We start from the raw sequence: 27,425 nt of genomic DNA on the forward strand, positions 1-27,425 counted from the left end.
ACAGAACGCTTATATGGCTGGGTCCATAAGAAGAGACCCTCAAGCATCAGCCAGGGGGACATAAGAGTCCCCGACAATGGGGAACTGTACATGACTGCTGTAAGGGAGTACAGACTTACCCCCTTGTGATCCCCACATCTGATGCGGGGCAAGGCGAGTCCCACACACCGGGGACCGTCAGTAAGCTGGAAAGAGAATGCTCAGTATCGCTAAAGGGTTATTACAAAGTCTGCAAACACAGACAACCCTATGTCTGGCACTAGTCCCCATTGCATAATTATTAAAGTTATGTTTTCATATGTAAATAACCACTGTGGAAAGCAAGGTATCTTATTGGGGGGGCTGATAACCCCTTATTGTTTACCTCCCAGCAAGGCATGGGTCTTTCCATTCATTATGTATAAAATGTGGGCGCAGTATGGGGGCCTAACTATGGGGAGGGGCACAGTGTGGCCTAACTACTTAGGGGGAGAGGACATAATGTGAGACCTAACCACTGGAGACATAATATGAAGCTTAATTTTATTGTGAGGGCACAGTATGGGGGTCTAACTACAGATTGAGGTCATAACATGAAGACAAACTACAGAATAAAGCACAGTGTGGGGCCTAACTACAGAATGGGTACATAATGTGAGGCCTAACTACAGAATGGGCACATAATGTGAGGCCTAACTACAGAATGGGCACATAATGTGAGGCCTAACTACAGAATGGGCACATAATGTGAGGCCTAACTACAGAATGGGCACATAATGTGAGGCCTAACTACAGAATGGGCACATAATGTGAGGCCTAACTACAGAATGGGCACATAATGTGAGGCCTAACTACAGAATGGGCACATAATGTGAGGCCTAACTACAGAATGGGCACATAATGTGAGGCCTAACTACAGAATGGGCACATAATGTGAGGCCTAACTACAGAATGGGCACATAATGTGAGGCCTAACTACAGAATAGGTACATAATGTGAGGCCTAACTACAGAATGGGCACATAATGTGAGGCCTAACTGCAGAATGGAGGCACTAAATGGTCTTACCTGCAGTGCACATGAAGCAAGGTGGTATTATTTGTCCCTTGTATACTGGTATTTGTAATATTCTGCACACTGGGCTTTGTTCATAACCAGTAAACTGATAAAATAAGAGTAATATTTGTTCCTTGCATAGTATTCGTTACTGTATTACTATTATTTAGAGATACTGTATAAAGTAGTACTATACATATTTTTCCCCCTTTATGTGGTGGTGGTGTATACTTTTATACAGCCTAGCAATGCTGTTCAGAGGACAATTTCTCGTGTTGAGCCCACGGTACTCCAGACATTGTGAAGTAACCTATAAATATCTAACACTATGAAGCAGAAGGTTGTGTTTTATGTATATGACGATGCTTCCTACCTTGCACAGGACTGCCTCAATCTCATTAAAAAGTCCCAAGATGATTACGCATTTTTCCTGGAAGCAGTCTTAAAGGATTGTACTGGAGTTATCATAGATACGAAGGATTAAAATAGCTTGTGAGTGGGAGGGATTTAAGAAGTAGCACAGGCTTAATTAGAAATAAAGATGTTTCCCTTCGTGATAAAATACATCTGTCACTGTTTATTATAACGCTGATAAACACAATCATATCCAAGAAGAGGGAGCAAAGAGGAGAAGAAATCTGCTGCCGCTGCTACATATAGGAGATGCACCCGAGCAGCCGAACCATGGGCTCTAACTGGCATTTTCTCACATCTTCCATTAACCTCAATTATAGTAAGAAAGAAACAATCTTGATGAATCTTTTAAAAATAAAATGTTCACGACAGAGCTGATTTAGACGTATCCAGGAGGAAGCACTTTAGCATTTGCGTGCCGCAGAAATTTTTTTCTCCCCGACACAAAAAAAATTCTAAAAAGCTTCAAGTATGAATCCAGCCTAAACGTTGTAAACCCCTTACCCCACCCCCACCATTGTCCCAATACACTTAAGGCTAATGTACCGCTAGGTACATCACTTTGGGTTTTTCACATGAACAGACTAGTGCCGGTGCCCTTTTGCTTGAACCCCCGCTCATTTGCTGCGCACGGCGCCAGTCTATTTCCAAGCGCCGGCTTGGCATGAAGCACAGGGGTGGGCCCGCCGGCCCCCAGTGTGACGATTTCCCCTCCCTTCTGTAACGTGACTCTTTTGAGTCTATTGAAGTCTTGTCGCAAAGGAACCCCGGGTGTCTGACCACCAGGACCCCCATTTATAAAAAGAACGTCAGTGAATGAGGCAGTAATACATTTGAATGATTATTCTCCAATCAATGTTTATGGCATGGATAGCAAAAACCAATCACTTTGGCTATCTGTGCCATACACCGTGAATATAGAGGAGGTCATGCGGTCGTCCAATTGGTGAACAGGATAATGACACTGACATTTGGGATAAAGGATAAGTACAAGCTGACAACTGGGGAACAGGATAATAACATGTTCACAACTGCGGTATAGGATGATTACAAGGGGACACTTAGGGCATGTTACAGAGCAGGAAAAGGAGGGTCCAGGCCCAAGTAATAGTAGCGCAACTAAGCAGACCAGGCATTCGCGATAAGCAGCCCTGCTGGCAGCTTTGGCACCCAACATACAGAAGTTGATGAAATAATCAATTTACGATTAATATATATACAAGAAGCGGCACTCACCATCTTGCTGATATAAAAATACTTGCTTTGTTCCATGCAATTAAAAATGGGGCATGGACGCTGGCAAGTCAAGGCTACAGCCATTTCCCCTGCGGTTTCTGGCCAGAGGAAGCGCGCTGTGCATGTGTGTGAAACAGCTGTAGTCTTGACTTGCCAGCGTCTATGCCCCACTATTAATTGCATGGGATAAAGCAAGTATTTTTATATCAGCAAGATAGTGAGTGCCGCTTCTTGTCTATGTGTGCATTCTTGATGAACTATATCTAATGAAAGCGTACAACACCGTGGCTGTTTGACAGTCAGGCAGAGGAAAGATTCCACAGGTGCCGGAGTAAATGCAGGCGTGAGAGTCCTGGTAGTGCAGAGATTATTCTGTTTGTGCAATACTCTCAAAGGCCAGCGTAAGTTAAAACTATCATAAGTCAGGGCCATAGTAGGTTGAGGGACTACTGTATATAGCAACATATATTTGTAGTGCTTGCACCTACACATTACTAAATGTTATACCTGACTGAAAGGTTATTGGACCCATCTAGCCATGGACACTATAGAATATCTGACTGGTCAATCCTTCCTTGGCTCCTCGTAACAAGAATAGTATTTGCTCACTGTACTAGAATATGCCCAAGGTCAGAGGTCAAGCCCGTACCAAAGGGTAAATGTAAAAAAATTTGAGTAAAAAAAGATCTCACCAAAGCTAAAGCTTTGGCTGTCCAGGCATGATGGGAGTTGTAGTTTTACAACAGCTGGAGGGCCAAGGTTCCCAACTCCGGGCTTAGATGCAAAATGGAATGTTTTGGAATTTTTACAAAAAGAAAGCACATTTACGACAGCGAGAAGCCAAGAACTAGCGGCATTTATAATAAGCTCCGGGATATTTTGCATGACTGACATTATTGATATTACAAAATTATAGATAAATCTTCTCCTCGCTCCCATGTACATTCGCTAGTCACTTGCACTCTATAATCAGCAGCAACAAAAATATACATCACTAGAAAAATATACCCTACAGACATACGTAGAAATATAGCTTTACATAAGTGAAAAATGTCAGAACGCAAGAGAATAACGCCAAGTAAGATACCAAGTTAAAAGAGCAATAAATGACATGTCTTCCAGAACAACAGTGTTATTATTACAGTACGCCGTTCCATTAATAAAGTCCACAGCTCATTGTGAATGTCAGGTTTGTTAATATGGTTTACTGCATGACAAAGCCTAGAAAGAAGGGATGCTAATGCATTGTGACAATAGATGGAGTCCCTCATCCCTGAGGTAAAATAATTGCTTGGCTATACATTTTGACACTGTTCTGAAAAAAGAATGGAAAAAAAAAAAAAAAAAAAAGATTAAATTAGCTGACTTTTACAATCAGAATGATACTGCTGCAGGGTTCAAATGAGTGTAACAATGAGATGTGACAAACAGAAAATGTGAGCACTGGAGAAGACAATGGGAAAAAAAAAAAAAGAGTCCGAGGATAATACATCCAGGTGCGGTAATTGGATTTAAATACCATATTCTTGGTTGCTTTTAGTAATAAAACTGAAAGCAGAAGAGTAAAACTGGGATTATATAAGGCGGCTTTCATGGTTATGTAATAGGCAAAAATACCTCTAATACATAAAAACAATTGTAGGAAAGGTGTGACATCATACCAGTCACTCGACTCTTTAAACAGGTATTGGATCTCATTAGTTAAAAAGCAAGTCAAGCCTCAGGTTTTTTTTTTTTTTTAATTTTTGATATGGCATGGCATCGGCCGTCTGACCAGGCGCCAGAAGTCGTGATGCCCCTCCCAGCTGATGGACTGGCCGCTCAGCCAATCAGTGACTGGCTTGTCGTCGAGGAAAGAAGGATGTCTGTCTCCAGATATCCAGTCCCATAAAAGCAAACTTTATTTGAAGGTAAAACACATACCCCTAGTCCAAAGGATCGACATATTTCGGGCTACATGCCCTTTAACTTGATTCACATTCACTGGCTTGGCGTCCTGCCCCTGGCACTGACTGGCTAAGTGGCCAGTCCTTCAGCTGGGTTGTGACTTTGGTACAACAGGAGATTCCGAAGTTCAGCAGGGATCCCGGGGTCGGTCAGATGGTGGAGAGGTAAATTAGAGCTGTATGTTGTTTTCCCCCTGAGTTCTGCCATTAAAATAAATAAAAAAACAAGTCTCAGGTCGGACTTCTCCTTTAAGTTTACTTCCATGTCCAGTAATGGTATGAAGTCACCCCAGACAATTTCACCAATACATGCCACTGTTTTTCTTTCTTACACCTTTGGCTACCATTGCCATCCATCACCACTTTAAACATCAAGGCTATGTTCCCACCATGGTTTTTCATGTCCGGTTATTAATTTTTAAAAAGCCCTATGGGGGAAATTTATCAAACTGGTGTAAAGTAGAATTGTCTCAGTCGCCCCTAGCAACCAATCAGATTCCACCTTTCATTTTCCAAAGAATCTGTGAGGAATGAGGGGTGGAATCTGATTGGTTGCTAGGGGCGACTGAGACAATTCTACTTTCTCCCCCTATGTGCATACTACACACAAAACAGGTACTTAGCCTATTAACTCTAAGAGATTGATTTATTTATTTTCAGTTTTGGAGTATATACTATTTTTAACTAAATTTCACTTTTTTAGGCTGGGTTCACACTACGTATATTTGAGGCTGTATGTTTGAGGCTGTATAGCAACCAAAACCAGGAGTGGATTAAAAACACAGAAAGGCTATGTTCACATAATGTTGTAATTGAGTGGATGGCCGTCATTTAATTGCAAATATTTGCTGTTATTTTAAAACAACGGCTGTTATATTGAAATAATGGAAGTTATTTACCGTTATATGGCGGCCATCCACTCAATTTCAACATTGTGTGAACAGAGCCTTTCTGGGTTTTCAATCCACTCCTGGTTTTGGTTGCTATGAGGACCTGACATGAGGACCAAATACAGCCTGAAATATACATAGTGTGAACCCAGCCTTAAGGTGTTAGGTTTATCAAGAACCATCTGATAATTTATAAGAAAAATCTAGTATTCGCTTTTTGAAAGGGGGATTAATGACGCTTGAAATAAAATACGGCAGTGGTATAAAGCGGCGCCGGATGAAAAAAAAAAAAACATTGCAAAAATGTAGTGTGAAGCCAGCCTAAGGCTAGATTCACACTGTGTTTTCAGCATCCGTTTAACGGATCAGTTTTTTTTGCAAAGAACGGATTGCAAAAAACGGATGCATTTGTGTGCATCCGTTTTTTCCATTGACTTCCATTATAAAAAAAAAAAGATCAAAACGGATGCGTTTTTTTTTACGCACAATGAAGAACTGTTGACACTACTTTTTTGACCGTTTAAACGCAGTGTGAACCTAGCCTTAGGGGGACATTTATGAAGGTCTGTATACGAGTACGCCATTCTTAAATAAAACCCTGCCCCCTTTATCTCGGATTCCCTGGATGGATTTCAGCAGGTGATTTTTATCAAGATTTACACCTAACGACAGTTGTAAATCATGATAAATCAGGCATGAGTGGAGGCCACGCCTCCTCCGCGCCATGCGGGGTGAACGGGGAATACAGTAGGCGTATGGCAGGGAGAAGGGGCATATCTGTGCCTTCTCCCTGGCGTACACCAGGGGCCTAATGATGATAAATGCCCCTTAGTGTTTATTCAAAGCCGTAAAGTATGGAGCCACAATCCTGACGACTAGCTGTATTTAACCATTGGCCTATGTGTATTCCAGTTTTCCTCTGGCATATAGGAGCTCCTGTTACTGATGGTTTATAAATACTGTACAGTATCTGGGAGATTTATCAAACATGGTGTAAAGTGAGACTGGCTCAGTCGCCCCCGGCAACCAATCAGATTCCACCTTTAATTTGTCTGTGAGGAATGAAAGATGGAATCTGATTGGTTGCCGGGGGCGACTGAGCCAGTTTCACTTTACACCATGTTTGATAAATTTCCTTCTATATGTCTATGGGTCTATATATATATATAAAACTCACATATACCATGAAAACCTCCTTTGGGAAATGTAATCACATGACAGGTAATATAGCCTTCGTGTAATATAATTATACCTCCTTCACTACGCCTTCCTATAGTCATGGATAGGGGATATTTTTCCTTATCTGACATGTGGCTAATAGGATATACAGAAAAGAAGGTTTTTATTTCTTAGAAATGTCTCTGGTCATTAACACAATGTTCTAAAAATAATGAATCAATTAATAAAGAGAAGGAGAGCGCCACTTTCACCCCACAGAAACACAGTATTTTGCACGCTTGTCTCACAAAGATGTTATTTCCTCATGCGGAGAACGTAACCGGGGATGTAATAAGCCGCTGCCATCTGTAAGGTTGTGTCCCATTCACCCTGTATAGAGAACACCTTATTCAGCGGTAATACTTAGCTTTAATAACTAGCACAGAATTAAAGGGGCACTCCAGCAAAAAAATTTTTTTAACATCAACCGATGTCAGAAAGTTATATAGATTTGTAATTTATGTCTATTCAAAAATCTCCAGTCTTCCAGTACTTATCAGCGGCTGTATGTCCTCTCCAGTCTGACACAGTGCTCTCTGCTGACAGAAGCGGCAGAGGGGGGGCCGGCATGGGGGTGGGCTGGAACGGTCCGGCCAGCCTCCCGAAGATGACGTCGTCGACCCAAGATGGCGGCCAGGGTTGACAGCAATTGAGTAAGTATACTGCACCACACTTCCGGGTTGGGGGGAACACGGGGAAGGGGGCCATTCACTTAAATAACACACATTACAAATGTATAACTTTGTAATGTGTGTTATTTAGTGAATAAATGTTATATGCTGCACTACCCCTTTAAGGTATAGGATCTGCACCTAAATACTAATGAAATCTTAAAGGGGTAGTTCACCAAAAAATGTTTTCTTTCAAATTAACTGGTGCCAGACATTTGTAATTTACTTCTATTTAAAAATCTTCCACTACTTATCAGCTGCTGTATGTCCTGCAGAAAGCTCTCCGCTGACACCTCTGTTCATGTCAGGAACTGTCCAGAGCAGGCGCAAATTCCCATAGAAAATCTCTCCTGCTGTCCAGACTGGTAAGAATATACCACTTCCTGCGGGACATGCAGCAGCTGATAAGTACTGGAAGTTTTGATATATATATTTTTTTTTAAATAGAAGTAAATTACCGTTGTTTTCAATTAAAACAATGGCTGTTCTTTTCATAATGCAGTGATTTGCACTGAAGTCAAAGCAAACAACAGCCGTTGTTTCACACAATGTATTGAACAACGGCCGTTGTTTGCCACAGCGTCAAAATCATGTTTCATGTCTATTATTTTATTATTATAGACTTCGATGCAATTTTAATTTAAAACAATGGCCGATGTTTGATACTCAAAACATTAACGGTTGTTTTGAGTGACAAATAACGGCCTTTGTTTATACGTAGTGGGAACATAGAATAAATATGAAAGAAAGATGTACAATCAAGGAAAAACTTGGTAATAAAATGTCCAGCAAACGTCTAATATTTTCATACTTTTCTGGTAGATCGGTTTTCACACAGCGGTAACATAATAGCAGGGAATGTGTGAACAGCTGCTCTAATACTTCATAATACATTACAACAATAGTGACTTCCAAACAGCAGAGGAATGCTACAAATAATCCGTCAGACCCTCAACCCAAACTGAGACAAGTGCCTGAGGGTGGGTTCATACTGAGGAATTCTTGCGGATAATATCCGCGGAATTCCGCTGTCTGATCACGCGCCTTTCCGCCAGCTCCATAGACACCAATTTATGGGCCGGCGTATTCCGCTATCCGCCGAAAGAAGTGACATTTCCGCGAAAATTCCTCAGTATGAACCCACCCTTAGTGTGAAATCCTGGAGTTTGGGATGGGATAGGCTAAAAATCCTGGATATCTCAATATCTGGTATCAGTTATGGTCTAGAACCGGTCTCCATAAGCAGAGCACCTATAGCAGTATAGTAGGGCCGTCAAGTAGAACCAGTTAGCATTTCTTCAGTTATAACTTCGGGCAATTTATCCCACAGAAAAAAGTTTTATGAAAAAGGGAGATGCTGCTCCATATCGAAACATTGTCCCTTGCCTTTGTTTAAATGGGCATGGTTATTACCAATAAATAATGTTAAAACATTAGACAAGGTGATATACTGTTAGGGTTGGACTGGTCCACTAGAGAATCCTCCGGTGGGCCCCAGCTTTACAGCCTGCTCTAACATTGACTGACATGTCGCTTCTCACTGGTTCTTTATTAGTGGGCCCCCAGGATCATTCCCTCTGGTGGGCCCCGATACCCCAGTCCGACAATGTATACTGTTCTACATCTTTGCAGTTTACTTTATATATTTCATTGCTTGTTTCCTATATGAAATACAAAGCTATAAATTCACTAAGGCCTTTTGATCTTTAGTAAGGCTGGGTTCACACTGCGTTTTTCCTATCCGTTTAGCGTATACGTTTTATGAAAAAAAACGGATGCAAAAACGGATGCAATTGTATGCCATCTGTTTGGATCCATTTTTCCATTGACTTCCATTATAAAAAAAATGGATCCAAATGGATATGTTTTTTTAACGTACAGAAAAATAGGGTTGACCACGGTTTTCTGTCCATTAAAAGTAACCAATTAAAAAGGGATACGTTAAACGGATAGGAAAAACATAGTGTGAACCCAGCCTAACAACAAAAAAAAGAACAAAGATGAATGCTGATTGGCCAGCCACCGCCCACACCCCTGTACACGCCCCCTTTGCACATCCCTGTACCTGCCCCTGTGCACACCGCTGTGCCCGCCCCTGTGCACACACCTGTACACGCCAATGTGCACACCCTTGTGCACACCCCTGTACACACTGTACAAATCTTCAAACCCGCTGGAGTATTGATATTAATTGTAGACCGGCCAGCATATAAAAGGCAATATTAACTATATATTTGCTGTTGTTTTTTTTTCCATCTATGTTACGAGTTGTGTTAGTGCACTTGTTAAACAGTTTGGATTTGTCAATATTCTCTAAGCCCCAACATTCACTATTTGACTCCCGGCAGCTGGAGAAGTTAGAGGCTGCCAGGGAAACATGGTTCGGGTTCGGAGAATGTTGCCATGACAGGTACCCTTTAAGTCAGAGCGGGGTGCACACTGAGCATAGTTATAATTACACTGAGAGGCAGTCGCTGTGGTTTTCTGTTGCCTCTCCAGTTTTACGTCTCCTATTTATATAAAGAATGACACAAAGCCTCGATCAGATTTACTTATAATGTTGTTGACGAAATTAGGATGCATAAGAATAGATCAGTAAACGTGTGAGGACAAACTTAGCCGCGTGTTAATCGTTCCAGAATGGGAAGTTTTTTCAAGTTAATTGTAGACAAGATTTCTGCTGAAAACCACGGCCATCCTACATAAAGCACCCGACAACCTCCAGATCTTTTTTCCACCTCTTCTATAATTTGTCATATTGGGCTGAAACCAAAAAGATGTAAAATAGATCATTTTCTGCTAAGAAAAGACTAAAACGATTGTATTGTCACCCACACAATTGCTTAAATGTGAAGGAACGGTAGTGCTGTTAAAAAAGAACAAAAAAAAATAAACAAAACATAGGCCTATGGACGTTCCCACAGAAGAAGAGAAGAACAACATTTCTCTTGTAGGGATCTGGGAAGTGGGGAATTCATAAAAAATTGTCCCAAATATCTGCCGCGGTGGAATCCAATTGAAGTTCTCTGCTCGGAGTCCTATCCTAAGGATCTATCTCTCAAGGGGTCAGTTCTCCCAGTTTCCAGAACTGGTTGTTAAAGTAGCAGCTGGTTTGGACAACCAGTGAAAAGAGGGATATAAATCCAGTTTTCCTACATTAAACTATGTATCTATCCTTAAGGCCCTTTTACACAGGCCGAATATCGGCAACAAACATTTCTAGTAATGCCCATACAGACCATAGTCGGCCCATACAAAAGTATCAGTGATAAGCGGATGAGCTGGAAAACACATCACAAATTAAAATACACATTGTGCTCCCCTTACATGTATGATATCATGCACTGTACCCTGAAAATACTTCTAATAGATGCCATGCCTCCATAACAATTGGTGTCCTCCAACCAAGCAAAATAAATTGATAATGAGTAGGTACTTACCTCTCCCCATGCCCAAGTGGCGGGACTGGCCTCAGGACCCCCACCGGGCTCCGGGATATCCAGGGTGTAGACATCACAATCTGGCTGATTGATTGGCCATCAGCTGGGACAGACACCTTCCCAAGAGTCGTGACGTCATCAAAACTCTGGGGAAAACGACTTCCGGCGGGAGCCCCAAGACCGGTCCCGCCGCTCACCCTGAGCACAGGGAGAGGTAAGTGCCTACACATTATCAAATCCCCCCCTGCCTCTGCAGACTGCCGGGTTTTCAAAATCCCCGGACTTCTTCATTAAGCCAGGCCTTGCCAGAAAAGGACAGACAAGCTTCCCCAGACAATTAAATGGGAGCAGGGGCAGGTGAGTATCTTTTACTTGGTTGGAGGACACTAATATTTATGGAGGCATGGCATCTATTAAAAATAATTTCAGAGTGCAGTGCATGATATCATACATGTAAGGGGGCACAATGTGTATTTTAATTTTAATTTTAGTGGTATATAATACAATTTATGGGACCGTGTATATTATTACCAGGAGGCACTATATATGCTATAACTAATTTCTAAGGCCACAATGTGTGTTATAGTTAAAGGGGTACTTCGGGGATGAGGTGGCTGAGGGAAACTACGTCCACTCACCTCCCCGGTTCCAGCGGCAGGTCCCGCATCGCGGTGCTCTGGTCCCCGATTCCCAGCCACTTCCTGGTGTCTGAGACGTGACGTCTCAGGTCCGCTCAGCCAGTCAGTGACGGAGGCGGGATCCGTTTCAAGTCCGCTCAGATCCCGCCTCTCTCACGGACTGGCTGAGCGGACCTGAGACGTATCGTCTCGGGCCCACGTCAGACACCAGGAAGCGTCCGGGCATTGGGGACCGGAGCGCCGCAATACGGGACCCGCCGCTAGAACCGGGGAGGTGAGTGGACGTTGTTTCCCTTAGCCACCTCATCCCCAGTTCCAGGAAAAATCCCCCCCCCGCCGGAATATCCCTTTAATTTTAAAGGGGATATCACATTTGTAATAGTCTGAGGACAAATAGTCATAAGTTGTGTCTTCAAACAAATGTGACTTAGATAATTTATTATGACACGCTGTGATGTCCTAAAATGAACACTGTGTCTTGTCAATGTCATGAGACCCGTCCTGCAGTGTCACATGTCCCATCAATTGACAATGAAGGATGAGAAATCTTTGCCTGCATTTATTCATAGGAGCAGGAACGCATGAAATTTAGAATCCCGTTGTAAGTCATTACAGCAAGACAAATCTTCAAACCAGCAATTTCAGCTCCAGTAAAGAGTATCCAACTATTTCCTTGTCTTAATCTCAAGCATCTTATTCTGAAGCATATTCATTTCTACATTTCAGGAGAACATTTTAAGAACCTGTCACCGTGACACAACTCTTAAAGGGGAACTATCAGCAGGTTAGAAGAATCTAATGCTGCGTTTACACAAAGTGATAATTCGCCCAATCGATCGTTTAATAATTTTGAAGCAACGATTTGGTTTTTATAACTATCAGCGTTTAGACGAATAAATCGTTAGAAAATTTGTAAGAAAAATCGTTATTGCGATCGTTTTTAAGATCGTTTAAGCCCTCTTATAGTATAGTATAGTATAGCCTCTTATCTCTTATAGTATGTCTCTAACCTTCCTCTTCGGCGCCATTCCAGTGCAGTTAGTTGTATGCTCCACGATGTGGTGAGACCGTTTGGAGCACTGACCGCCCCCATAGCACTGATCCTACCCCGGATGGCCTGCCCCTTTCTGATGATAATCAGTGGAGCGGGCCAGCCGGAGGCGAGCCGAATCGGCACAATCGAGGACTTACCAGACTATGGAGCACACGACTAACTGCAAGGGAACGGGGTCATGGAGGAAGGTAAGAGACACACTATAAGAGTCATACCTTCCTCCTCGGCGTCTCCTGTGCAGTAGAAACATATCAGCAGGTTAGATTCGTCTAACATGCTGTAATTCCCCTTAAGATAAGGATACATGTATGATAACCTATTTGAGTTATTCTCCTAGGCCACAATGTGAAGGTTGGTTCTGGATCTGTGGAAAGTATGGATCTTGAGGAATACAAGTGTGGGTGCATAGGAACATACAGATGTAGAGTCACACAATGCCTAAATAATAGACATTTTCATTACCAAATAACAGGACTATACAGTGGCCACATTATAATTGCTGTTATTTTAGAACAATGAGCATTGTTTTGAAACAACGGCCGTTATTTGCCATTAAATGACGGACGGCCACTCAGCTTTAACAGTGTGTGAACATAGCCTTTCTGTGTTTCCAATCCACTACTGGTTTTGGTTGCAAAATACTGAGCAAAATACTGTGTGGGAACATAGCCTAAAGGGTAATTATATATATACAGTATACAGGAGCCATTGGGGGAAAAGTCTGAGGATCAAATTCTGTTTCAATTTTCACACTTGTTTATTGCACATTATTGTAGTGATATTAACTATTTTTTTTTCCATAACAACTTTGTCAAATAGTTCTACCCTTTCCTCTATCATAATTGTAACATTGCTGCATACACAGGTGAATTTCATGGTACATTAAAACATGGGGGCTTAGGAGATATATATATATATATATATATATATATATATATATATATATATATATATATGTGCATTAAGTCAGTCAATATTTGTTTAATGAAGAATGTGTAGCCCGGAACTCCCTGTAGGATTAAAATTCAATATCTACTGCGCTGACCCAAAACTGCAAGCGTATCATGTTACACTCATAATATGATTGAAAAAAACTGCTATTATGCAATATGCTATTGTTTGTATTATGTCTCCATATAATTGGTATGTGGGACATCATCATTAAAGATAAAATATTAAATAAAACAACTAAGATTTGTAATTTACTTCTATTAAAAAAATAAGTATTCCAGTACTTATCAGCTGCTGTATGTCCTGCAGGAAGTGGTGTATTCTCTCCAGCCTGACACAGTGCTCTGTGCTGCCACCTCTGTCCATGTCAGGAAGTGTCCAAAACAGGAGAGGTTTTCTATGGGGATTTGCTGCTGCTCTGGACAGTTCCTGACATGGACAGAGGTGGCAGCAGAGAGAACTGTGTCAAACTGGAAAGAATACACCATATCCTGCAGGACATACAGCAGCTGATAAGTACTGAAAGAATAGAATTTTTTAAAAATAAAAGTAAATTACAAATCTCTGGCACTTTCTGTCACCAGTTGATTTGAAAGAAAAAATAAATTGGTGAACAATCTCTTATAATGGTTAGTAAAGATGAGGAGACTTATTGACCTGTAATGCTGATAGAAGGGGCTATCTTGTAATCCTTCTCTTGAATCAAACATAAAAAGCTAGTGATCACCATTGGTTACACTCAAGAAACCCATGACAATTTAATATGGCTGGCAGAGGGTTTATCTGACCACATGGATCAATTCTCCTTGCTGAGTGTAACAGAGAGGGCACCTGTATGGAGGACACCTGTGATGATGCCCATATGCCACTTGCAATAGAGAAATGAAATTGCGGCACTCACCCGATCTTCTCTTCGCACTTTATTGTAGAAAAAGAAACATACAAAGTCCTCCATCGGAAGTTTGGACGCTGAACAGGCGCACTTAGTCATGGCTAACACACATGATGCCCATATGCCTTCAGAGGTAATATGGAGAGGAGTAGCCTTCAGGGCACAATCCCTGGAGCATGTGATTAAAAGATGTTACACCACAATCAAAAGATGTCCTCTATTGATAGGATAAAGGATAAGTAGCAGAATAGTAGGGAACTAATAGCTGGAATCCCTATCAATCATGAGATCCAAAGCAGAACGTGCTCTTGACAAACAGGGCCGCCCACACATGCGTGGCAATGCTCAGCGATTGGCAAATGTTTCGAAGCCCTATAGACAGTGATAGATAGTGAACTGAGCACTGGCCATATGTGTTTCATTTATTCCAGAGCACATGTCACCTTGAATCTAATGATTGTGGAGATCTCAGCGGTCAGATCCCCATCAATCGGCTAGTTATCCTCTATCCATAGAATAGGGCAGGGGTGGGGAACCTTGGCTCTCCAGATGTTGCAAAACTACAACTCCCTTCATGCCTGGACAGCTAAATCTTTGGCTGTCCAGGCATGATAGGAGCTGTAGTTTTGCAACAGCAGGAGACTCAAGGTTCCGCACCCCTAAGCTAGATTGAAGTACACCTTGGGGAACATTTACTTTTGAGTCTAAGGCCCCGATTCGGCCGATCATCGCTCTGTGTAATAAATACAACGATCAGCCGATGACAATGATCAATGGTTTGAACCTTTAATTGTTGGGCGCCGACCACGCATCGGTACGTGTAATATCGGTGCGCGGCCGGCGGCTGGCGATTTACATTACCTATTCAGGCTGCAGGGCTCCTCTTTCGGTCTTCTTCTCCCCGGGTCCCGCCCGCTCCAGCTTCAGAGCGGCCGGTCTGAGCTGATGACAGGCCACTAAGCCAATCATTGGCACGGGACCGCCTCGGCCAGTGATTGGCTGAGCGGCCTGTCAGCTGAGACAGGCCGCTCTGAAGCTGGAGCGTGACGGACCCGAGGAGAAGAAGACCGAAAGAGGAGCCATGCAGCCTGGATAGGTAATGCATAAAGTAAAAGCAAGGGCTGCAAGGACATCAGTAACAATGTCCCCGCAGTCCTTGTTAAACGACAATCGGGCCATGTAATAGGCCCAGTAAACGAGCGCCGATCTAGCAGATCGGCGCTCGTTTCCAATTATTATCAGGCCGTGTAATACCACCCTGAAATATGCAATTTTTCTATAGAATATTCGTCCATTTTTTACCCAGCTGAATAAGACTAATGTAACAAAGCTTTTCTTATTCTCAGAATATTCACAAAAAAATTGTACAAACAAATTCCCCCTGGTACTGACCAGTCGTAGGCATTCCCCATGTTGTGCAACTTTTTAAAAAGTTGCAGGTGATAAATTGGGCGCAAATCCCGGATTATGTGAATTTTTGGGTGAATACTCAAAACAGGCGGATTAAACAAAAAAAATAAAAGAAGTTGCATCTAAAAAATAGTCACCAGTCAAATACTGGTTCATAAATAGAACTTAGACCAAACATGGGAGAAAAATCGAATTATTCACCTAAAAATAGGCGCAAAACCCTCGATAAATATCCACCACTGACTTGTACCATTGTAGCGTCATAGGATGCCACCTTTCCAACAAGTCGGTTTGTCAGTATCGACCCGGCTCAATACGTCTGATACAACTGTAAGTGCTGTTATTATAAGCTGGAAATGCCTGTGAGCGGCATCTCAGCCGTGAAATGGATTAATAACTCAAGCTCAAAGAGTTCTGAAGTGCACAGTTCATAAAAATCTTCTGTTCTTGGTTGTAACTCTCACTACAAAGTTCCGAACAGACTGTGGATGAAATATCAGCACAACGAGGCTTCGGGGATTGGGTTTCCATGGTCACACGGAAGCCTGAGATCACAATGCACAATGCAAAGGTTTAGCTGAGAAGCAATCTATCAGCCGAGATGTGGAAATGCGTGTTCTGTATGGACGGCATAATGATGCAAGGAGAAACCTTCCTGCGGGTATGCATAGTGATAAATGCAAGAGGATGAGGGCGCCCCACAGGCTATATGTACTGAATAGTAATGATACTGCACATTATTAATTATACCTCTTGTCTCAGGTATCTTTTCAGAATAAGCAATAATGTGTGTGTAAATGGGGGTATTCCTTATGAATATATATTATATATGCCAGTGTTCACCAAATCCCTACTCTGCTGGCTTCATCTCTAATTTTCAGTTGTCCTTCTAGTGGGTAGAGACTAGCTGCTATGATATCTCTCATATACAGCACATACACAGATAAGGAGCTCTTGCTTCCTTTATCCCTATAGTACAACCTAGGAAGCAGCAGAAGCAAGGAGAATATTATAGAGCACTGCTGAGAAGTCTTAAGCCCCTATTACACGGGGCAATTCAGAGGAGCAAACGAGTGCCGACCTGTCAGGTCAGTGCTCACTTGCCCCTCGTTCCCCGCTCGTTTTAGCACTATTACACGCCTGGGTGATGGCTAGATCGTCCAAGCAGCCCAAGCAAGATAGCGGTGTCTGCTGCTGCCGCTCTATTACGTGGAGCGACGGCAGCTTATTGCTGCTAGCGTTGATCTTTCAACATGTGTAAAGACAACGATCAGCCGACATCTTGCATGTTGACTGATCATTGTCTTCTATTACACAAGACGATTATCGGCCTTAAAGGGAACCAATCACCCAGAAAATCAATGTAAAGACAAGGATATGTGCTGATAGATCACCCAGCACACTTCCCAAATATGCCCCTGTAACCTCTGTGCCCCCCTCAATTAGACAGTAATCTTACTTTGTTCAGGTCACGCGCTGTATGTAAATTTTTGCTAACTAGTCCTGGTGGGCGTATGTAGTCCTGGTGGGCGTATGTAGTCACGGTCCGGGGGCGTATCTAGTCACGGTCCGGGGGCGTATGTAGTCACGGTCTGGGGCTGTAATCACGCCCAGAGGGGCGTGATTCGGAGGCTTGCGGTCCAGTGACGTCATCCGGCGGCTTGCGTTCCGCTTCGCGGCCGCGCTGACGTGTTCAGGAACCCGCGCATGCGCAGTACGTCAGCGTCGTCTCCCGCCGTACTGCGCATGCGCGGGTTCCCGAACACGTCAGCGCGGCCGCGACGCGGAACGCAAGCCGCCGGATGATGTCACTGGACCGCAAGCCTCCGAATCACGCCCCTCTGGGCGTGATTACAGCCCCGGACCGTGACTAGATACGCCCCCGGACCGTGACTAGATACGCCCCCGGACCGTGACTACATACGCCCACCAGGACTACATACGCCCACCAGGACTACTTAGCAAAAATTTACATACAGCGCGTGACCTGAACAAAGTAAGATTACTGTCTAATTGAGGGGGGCACAGAGGTTACAGGGGCATATTTGGGAAGTGTGCTGGGTGATCTATCAGCACATATCCTTGTCTTTACATTGATTTTCTGGGTGATTGGTTCCCTTTAACAGCCGATGATCGCTTTATGTACTAGGGCCTTAAGCTAATATACAAGCCCATGGGTGAGTGTTATTGCTCACAGTAAGCTTGTGCATTCTCTTTTTGCTGCTGACGCTCTCCTTTTACGTCTCTTCCTATCGCTCTTTTTTCCTTTCCATAAACTTGTATAGGCAGCATGTAACCTGATCCTCCCAATAATTTGCTTCTCTTGTAAACACAAGATGGACTTTCTTCTCAGAGTTGATAAGAGAGCTAGCTGGGTGGGTTAAAGGGGAACTCCAGGTAGATGTTAAAAAAAATGAAACTTCTGTAGAAGCATATAGCATTACTTACCAATCTATTCCTGTTTTGAAACTACCAAATATCCATTTGTTTAAGGGGGGTTGTTGTTCTGTATTGTGTTTCTGTTCTTCCTGGTTGAGCAGTTCCCAGAATGCAATGCTTTCCCTCAGCTGATCATTACAGTCTCCACCCATCACAATCAGTAAAATTAGTGCAGCAGCTGCTTCTGGCCAGTCAGAGATGGTGAATCTCTGGGGGATCCAGCCAAGCCTCCTGTGAAATCACACCCTGCCCCCTGTCTGCATCATCAGCCTGTGCTCAGCAAACACACACAATGTGAGACAGAGGCATGGTATATTGTACAATGTGAAATGGCACAGGGGCCATTTTTTTTTTCACTTCCTGGATTTCTATCAGCTACCAGTGTGGCAGAACCGCACAGATACGGTAATACATTGTATAGACACATCTATATAACTTTTAATGTACTTTTAATAGAAAACAAATTTTTCTTATCCGGAGTTCCCCTTTAAGTATAGCCCTGATTAGAGAATTTTTCTCTGATAAGGTATCTTACAGTTTGTTATATTCAATTACACTACACTACAGTAAACAGTTAAGTATTTCACTGCTTATTATTTGGTGCGATACTTTAATTTTTTACATGCCCACTGGCGTTGAGAAAATAAATCTGCAGAATCGATGAATCACCATTTTGCCACCTGACAGATGAAGTTGGTTTGAATGATTCTAGGAGAAGGCTTCTTGTCCACATGCATATTGTCAAGAGTAAAAGGTTATCAGAGACTCTATCCCAATGACGGGAAATCACAGTGACTCAATATACAATGTTAAGTGGTTTTGCTTCTTTTTATTTGGTGCCATAGTGTATAAAACCTCTCGCTGTAACCCGAATAGGATGGCTGGGTAACCCGGTAATGTGCGCCTGGTAATGTCTCTGGAATTAGCTGCAGAGAACACAAGTACAATAAATGGCCACATTCAAAGCACAGAGCGAACGACAGCACAAAGCAGCTCCTACCGCTCACATCCATAGGACTCTCTTTCATGGCACAATTAAGTCATCTCATGGTGTTGTAGCCATTTATCAGAGACTGTACATAGCCTCGACTATCCGTCACTGTGACACGCTGATTTACTACAAGACCCTGCACCTTCAGCTAGTGCTGCCTTTTAGTATTAAGAAGAATAGAATATTTTCAAGATAAAATCTATTTTCTGAAAAAATAAATAAATAATATTTAGGCATGCTCAGGCTTCTTAATAATTTTAAGAAAAAAATTGCCGCTAAGCGCTCGCGAAAGCAGAATGATTTACGCACTTCTATTTACTTCCAAAACGCAAAGACACATAAACTGCTTTTAAACTCTCCGTTCTGCCGAATTACTAACTACCGTATTTGCAAAAAAATGTGGCTTGTACTTAACTGCCATTGAAATGGATGCAAGCTATTAGAGCTAACACTTAATGTAGTGTTGAAAATAGGCATGTTAAACTTGGACTTTTCTTACATTCTGCTTCTAAACAACCGGAAAGAGGAAGAAGTACAGAATGATAAAAGTACAACATAAAATCGGGAGGATGGAAAGGTTTTCAAAATTAAATAACAACATACATAGAGCCTTAAACCTAAATAGTGACAGCAATTCACAACCATATCCAACCCATCATAATGACCAAGACCCGCAGGAAGGAAGTTCACAACCATATCCAACCCACTATCATGACCAAGACCCGCAGGAAGGAAGTTCACTACCATATCCAACCCACCATCATGGCAAAGACCTGCAGGAAGGAAGTTCACAACCATATCCAACCCACCATCATGGCCAAGACCAGCAGGAAGGAAGTTCACAACCATATCCAACCCACCATCATGGCCAACACCAGCAGGAAGGAAGTTCACAACCATATCCAACACACCATTATGGCCAACACCTGCAGGAAGGAAGTTCACAACCATATCCAACACACCATCATGGCCAAGACCAGCAGGAAGGAAGTTCACAACCATATCCAACCCACTATCATGACCAAGACCCGCAGGAAGGAAGTTCACAACCATATCCAACCCACCATCATGACCAGGACCCGCAGGAAGTAAGTTCACAACCATATTCAACCCACCATCAGGGCCAAGACCCGCAGGAAGGAAGTTCACTACCATATCCAACCCACTATCATGGCCAAGACCAGCAGAAGGGAAGTTCACAACCATATCCAACCCACCATCATGGCCAAGACCTGCAGGAAGGAAGTTCACATTCATACCCAACCCACCATCATGGCCAACACCAGCAGGAAGGAAGTTCACAACCATATCCAACCCACCATCATGGCAAAGACACGCAGGAAGAGTAGTTCACAACCATATCCAACACACCATTATGGCAAAGACCCGCAGGAAGGAAGTTCACAACCATATCCAACACACCATCATGGCAAAGACCCGCAGGAAGGAAGTTCACAACCATATCCAACACACCATCATGGCAAAGACCTGCAGGAAGGAAGTTCACAACCATATCCAACACACCATTATGGCCAACACCAGGAGGAAGGAAGTTCACAACATGAAACGTTTCTGAGTAATGTACAGTATCTCTTCTCAAAATAGAGGTCTCCCTTCCCCATTTCTTATTTGTCTCTATCGTAGCTGCAATGTGCAGTACCAAAGTACATATGTCCATAGTAATACTAAAGGGATTTAGAAAGAGAAGTCAACTAGAGACAAGCGAACTTAAAGTTTGTGTTCCTCCGAACCTCGAACTCTCGATAGCTGGAGTAGATGGATACAGCCCTAGGGCAGCCTGGAAAACATGGATACAGTCATTGACTAAGCTCACACATGGTATTTCTGTCAGTCATTTTTCAACCAAAACCATAAGTGGAACTGTTAAGGCAAATTATAAAGGAAAGATTTCTATGTTTTCAACACACTCCTGATTTTGGTTGAAAAAATACTACTGTGTTTCCCTAAAAAGACAGTGCCTTATATTCTTTTTCCCTCAAAAACAGGCACTATGGGGGAAATTTATCAAGGGTTTTGCACCTATTTTTTTATGAACCAGTATTCGATGAGTGAATATTTTTTAGATGCGACTTTTTTTGATCTGCCTGTTTGAGTATTTACGTAAAAGTTTGCACAATCCGAGATAACGCCTAATTTATCGTTTACCACTTTTTTAAAAGTCACACAAACCAGTGCAGGCTTACATCTGGTCAGTCCTAAGTCATACATTTATTATGGCAGAGCTACATTTTAATAATATCAGTCACAAGATCACAAGAACAAAATATACACCAATCCTCATTAGAAGAGTCACACACATTAGACTCCTTGGTAAATGTCCCCCTATGTCTTATTTTCGGGGGATGTCCTATTTCTCCCCTCCCTCCCTCCCTGAAATACTCACCCCGCTACCAAGAGTGCGGGTGGTCAGGCATCAGTGGCGGGTCAGGTATGCGTGGGGACGTGGGGAGGAGTCCTGGGTGGTGGCGGGTGGCAACGGGTGACCTTACTTTTGGGGGGCGCCTTACTTTGGGGGGTGCCCTAGTTTAGAATAGAGGGTGCCTTATTTTTGTGGGGATGCCTTACTTTAGGCTAGAGGGTAGAGTAGTTTGGGTATCTTATTTTAGGAGGGTGTTTTATATTCGGGGGAAACACGGTATGTGAGAACATAGCCATAGGCTGTATCCTTGTTTTCCAGAGAGCCCTATGGCTGCATTTATCTTCTGCAGCCACTAGGAGTCAAATGCAGAGCATCTGGGATCATGTAAACCAAAACCTACTGTATGTTCCATCATTTCTAACATTAGGAAAAGCTGGGAAAAAAGAATACCCAGTCTTATATTTAGTCCTGGGCATCACAGGCTGTCCATGTGGCAATCTCAGAAATACATGCCAACTCATGGCTGGCATATATTTTAACTGCAGAAAGACTCTATTCAGAATGGTGTTAAAGGGCTTATCTAAACATACAAAATTGGACAGATAACTAGCTGATTGGTGGGAGTCCAATTGCTGGGACCCCCATGAGAATGGAGGTCTAGTGTTCCCCAAATGAATGGAGTGGCAATGTTTTGCTGAGCTCTGCAATGTCCAGAGGCCTCACAAACAATGAATAGAGTGGTCACTCCTACTCCAATCATTCAGGGGATATTTGTCTTTGTTCTTTGACTCCTTGGGGTATGTTCACACTATGGAACAGGCAAGGAATTTCAAGCAGAATCCGCTTGAAATTCTGCCTGTCCCATTGATTCAATGGATTTCTCAAGCATAATCCTCAACCCGCCCAAAGAATTGACATGACAATTATTTGGGCAGATTGCACTTGAGAAATCTCATTGAATCAATGGGACAGGTGGAATTTCAAGCAGAATCCGCAGCACAGATTCTTCTTAAAAATTCATTGCCTGTTCCATAGCATGTACATACCCTTAGGGATCCAAGTGATTGGACCTTAATTGATCTACTAATTGTAATTTTGAGATAACCCGTTTAAAAGGAGCAAGACCCCTTTTTCACAATAAGCAAATTTACAGTAAGAACGAAAGTGAAGCACTTCGTTTCTATCTTCATTCTGCTCATCAGGCTGTGGGCTTTAAATTCTGCTCCGATCCATGCCGCTCCTCCCCGGGTGCTGGGAGAATTTCCCTGGACTGAATCCAGCTTTTCAGATAGGAACTAAGTGCTTTGCTTCGTTCCTACTGTAAATTCGCTCATCTCTAAACTCACAATCGTCAGAGAGGGGGTGGGTGAAAACAAAGAATTAAATCCACTTACCTCCCCGTCTCCAGCTCTGTTGCCGGCATCCAGCTGCTTCGGTTCCCGGGCGCTTTCACAACTGAGACAGGACTCGAGACATGACATTGGCAAGCCCGCTCAGCCAATCAGTGGCTGTAACAATGTGCCGCCTCTGCTGCCGAATGACTGGGCCTGACATGTCTCAAATCCCATCTCAGACCAGAAAGCATCCAGAGATAGGGAGCAGCTGGACGTGGGTGGCAGTACTGGAGCCAGGGAGGTACGTGGATGTATTCATCGACCCCGTCCCCGAAAATTGTAAAAAAAAAAAAAAAGCGGTCCCTGACGAAGCGCCTGATTAAGGTTCAGATCAATCAGATTTCTATTGCCTTTGATGGGCAATATCCTACCCAGTAAAGAAAAAAAAATAAGTCAATGGGATCTATGAGTCAATGTAGGTTGGGTCTTTCCATATATCACATCCCCAGTTACACCATAAGGCTACGTTATTTTGGTCAGTATTTTGCAACCAAAACCAGGAGTGGATAGAAAACACAGAAAGGCTATGTTCACACACTGTTGAAATTGAGTGGACGGCCACCGTTTAATGGCAAATAATTGCCATTATTTTAAAACAATGCCCATTATTTGCCAATAAATGACGGCCACCGACTCAATTTCAGCAGTGTGTGAACATAGCCTTTCTGTCTTTTAAATCCACTCCTGGTTTTGGTTGCAAAATACTCAGAAAAAATACTGTGTGGGAGCATACCCTGATAGTATATGGATCAATTATTCATCTGGTTTGGCTAAAAATTTAATAAAACATAACACTACTATGAATCTACCACAATAGGACAACATCCTTCCTTCTTAGTATTACAATAATCTTCTTAACCCAAACCTCCTAGTACAGTGCTGTCTGTAAATATATGTTCAGTATTATGGATGCATCACAGAGTTTCTCCACTACATACAGTACTTGGATTTGGAGCCGCTACCTTGTTTGATCTGCACCGATCCCAAAACAAACTGTATACTAATGCGGCAATGTTATTGTGGTTACTCTAAGCACATACAGCGTATCGGCCATAGGAGTCCAGAATTTACCATTAATAACGTAATGATTTAGGAAACATTACATTTACATTGTGAAATGTTACAATTTTCTTATGCAGTTTGTGCAGCTCATAATAGAGCAAAGAGCAAGGCTGCAAATATAGCGGCTTATTCAGTGCAAAAGCTTTAGACAAGTGCTACTCATTTATTCCATCATGGGAGCCGGCTTGTCTGCCAAGTCTATTTCAACCCCTGGAATAGCACCCGGCTAAGTCACTTCCAAGTCCAGATTGGCAGCGCTTTACGACCATGTTCCTCGTTCATTCAGCCTCTATTTATACAATACATCTAATAAAGCATTCAGGAAAGTTTACTTCTAGTAAGGAAACGTTATTTCCCTTGATCAAAAGGGTCAAACAGATGACAGTTCTTCCCAAAATGTGAGAAATTCCCGCAGAACGCAGAGCGCCAACCGATTTGGTGCAAGATTCTTATCGAGGTAATTGAAGTTAAAGCACCGTACACACACATACATACGGGGAGACTACACAGCAGTATTCTAAAGTCATATTTTCTATTGAAATAACAAAGTTGAGATAACAGAAAGATTATATAAGGGTCTGAGATTACAGAGACATACAACGAGCAGGCAGGTACAGGTTCGGCATTGAGAGATGCCCTGACTTGTTTGGTAGTACTTTCACGCACAATGACAGAGTTGCGAGCCGTGCACTGATGCACTTGGAAAGCCGTCTCTTCTGATCACATTCCAGGAGTGCAAGAGTGATTGACCTGACGTGCACTCCTCATACCGATATATAGACGTCTACATCTCATTGGCCGCCTAGTGACAGAATGATCGGAGAAGGAAAATAAGAGCAGGCTTCTTGCTTTGTCTAATTACCATCCACTCCATCTGAATTGTCACCAGTTTGTTGATTAGGGAAGAATGACATATACGGAGAGGATTGCTGGGTTGGTATAAGCTCATCCAATGGCACCAAATATCCTTTTTAATGTTCAATTTGTAACAATGTTCTCTTTATATGAAACCTCTATGAATTAAAGGGGCATTCCAGGAAAAATATTTACTTTTCCCCTATCCACAGGATAAGGGGAAAAGTAGGAGTACCCCCCCCCCCCCCCCCATTATCTCCATATCAGGCCCTGGCTTCTGTGTTATGAATAGAGCCTCAGGGAAAGCACGTGACCCACGCAGTGTCAGACTGGCCCACCAGAGGACCGGAGGATCATCCGGTGGGCCCCCAGCTTTAGAGCCTGCACAAACACTGACTGACATGTTGTTTCTCACTTGTTCTTCATTGGTGGGCCCCCAGGATCATTTCCTCTGGTGGGCCCCAGATACCCCAGTCCAACACTGGACCCATGACTCTATTCATTCCTTTGGAGGTGCTGGAGAACCAAGTACAGTGCTCTTCTGGCGGCGTTCTATAGGAATGTGCTCTTTCCGTCGTGCTATAGAAATGAATAGAGCCACGGGTCATGTGCCTTCCCTGTGGCTCTATTCATAATACAGAAGCCGGGGCCCAATACGGAGATGGGGGGTACAGAGGTAAGCCCCCCCCCCACACACACACACATGATCTCCTACTTTTCCCCCTATCCTGTAGATTGATTTGGATTGATTTTTCCTGGAATACCCCTTTAAATTACTTTGGCTGGGAGTTGTTTCGTGTACTTTTGACCTTCCTTTTTCTCCCTTCTTCCTCTGATCTTTACCCCTAAGGGCATGGATCTGCTTCAGAAACTCCATGTAATAGCTTTTTATTTCCTCTGTGTAGTTTGTTTCTTTCATGTTCAGGTTGTGATCAGTAAGGCAGCTTTGTTTTTAGGATGTTTGTTGTTAGAGATTGTAGATTGTACATTGTAGTTGGGTAACAGTTGTATGCCGGGATTCATATGAAAGCCTTATGTATGGCCCTCAGCATGTGCTTGAACCACAGCATACAACTGTTACCCAACTACAATGTACATTCTCTAACAACAGATATGACTTTTTTACTTTATTTTTGCCCACTTGAACTTTTGCGTGATATATCTTTTAAACACAAAAGATCCTGTGGGAAAAAGTAGAAAAGTCATAGCATATTACTACTTAGACATAAATCAATAGATATTAAAACATGTCAGGCACTTGAATTACAAAAAGGGGTGAATTAAATTGTATACATTTTAATTAAAACTACTTTAAAATACACAGGATGCAAAAGGAGGTACCACAAGAACCAGAAATATATGCAGGCTGGCATTGGTGGTTCTTGTGGTTCCTCCTTTGGCACCCAGTATTTTGGTTATATAATGTAATGGCCATGCTTTGCAGACAATGTCTTATGCATACAGTCGATTCATACTCATACAGGTATAAAAGACATTCAAAAACTTTTTCTAGTCAGGCTCAACTTATCTTGGGAGAAAAGAGAAACAATGGTGACACAAAGACGAGAGCAGAAAGTAGATACACACAATATTCATTCATTAAATGCAAAAACATCTAAAGCGAAGATGGACCGAACATCTAACTAAAGAGAACACATAGCAATATTGACTATCAAACAGCATCCCAATGGCCAGAAACAAAGTTCCATTGAGAACGTGTCTTCCATTAATCCTAGTCTGGACAGAACATCCATCTCTCTCTCTCTCTCTATCTCCCCCACTCTCTCTCCCTCTTCACATTTAGTTCAAGACTTAATCAGATTGAGGAAGAACCATTAAAGTCTGCGTCTCTTCGATGTACATTAGCAGGCAAAACAAAACCTCATAGGAAATGAACATGCAAATTTAATCTTCAAAAAAACAAGTCAAAATGCTATAAAAAGCGAAGAGAGAAGAAAGCGTCAGCCGCAATAAATAACATGAACAAGAATAAATGATATGAGAAGGAACTAAAGTGACCATCCAAGGTCTAAACATAGAAGATACCAATCAGCAACGCCTATTCCTCTTATACTTCTTATTACATATTATACTTCACATTACTCTACACAGACACAAGGGAAACTTCTGATGCTGATAAGAAATCGGGCAGACAAAGCTTTCCGGACGGCTAGCCAGAGACACATGTTCCTCCAATACAGGTTTTGAGGGGTGAGCACTTACTTAACGTCTTGCTAACATTCATATAACAGGTTAGCAGATTGCCGTGAAGAGGCCCATTTGTACAAGCCATATTTCTTGTAAGGTTATTTGCAGTCTTTAATTTAATCCATCTGTTCTCTTTCTCGGGCTGCAGAAATGCAAGGGACTTGCTCCAGCGAGCTTGGCTGCAGTTAACCCCTATCCTGCTAAGCCCAAGGATAAGCTGGAGAAAAGCATCCTCAGTCAAAGCAACAGCAAAAAAAAAAAAAAAAAGATGATGAAGAAGAAGAAGAAGAAGGGCTTGGCTC

At 42.6% G+C, this 27,425-nt stretch overlaps 1 protein-coding gene across 6 annotated transcripts in view; it reads right to left on the reverse strand.

Annotated features, from left to right (window-relative positions):
• The window catches only part of INPP4B (inositol polyphosphate-4-phosphatase type II B), a 394,433-nt gene that overhangs the window by 271,858 nt on the left and 95,150 nt on the right, over nucleotides 1-27,425 (reverse strand). The gene's annotated exons all lie outside the window — the stretch shown is intronic.

The sequence above is a fragment of the Dendropsophus ebraccatus genome, chromosome 7 (assembly GCF_027789765.1).
Source record: "Dendropsophus ebraccatus isolate aDenEbr1 chromosome 7, aDenEbr1.pat, whole genome shotgun sequence".
Taxonomy (NCBI): Eukaryota; Metazoa; Chordata; class Amphibia; order Anura; family Hylidae; genus Dendropsophus; species Dendropsophus ebraccatus.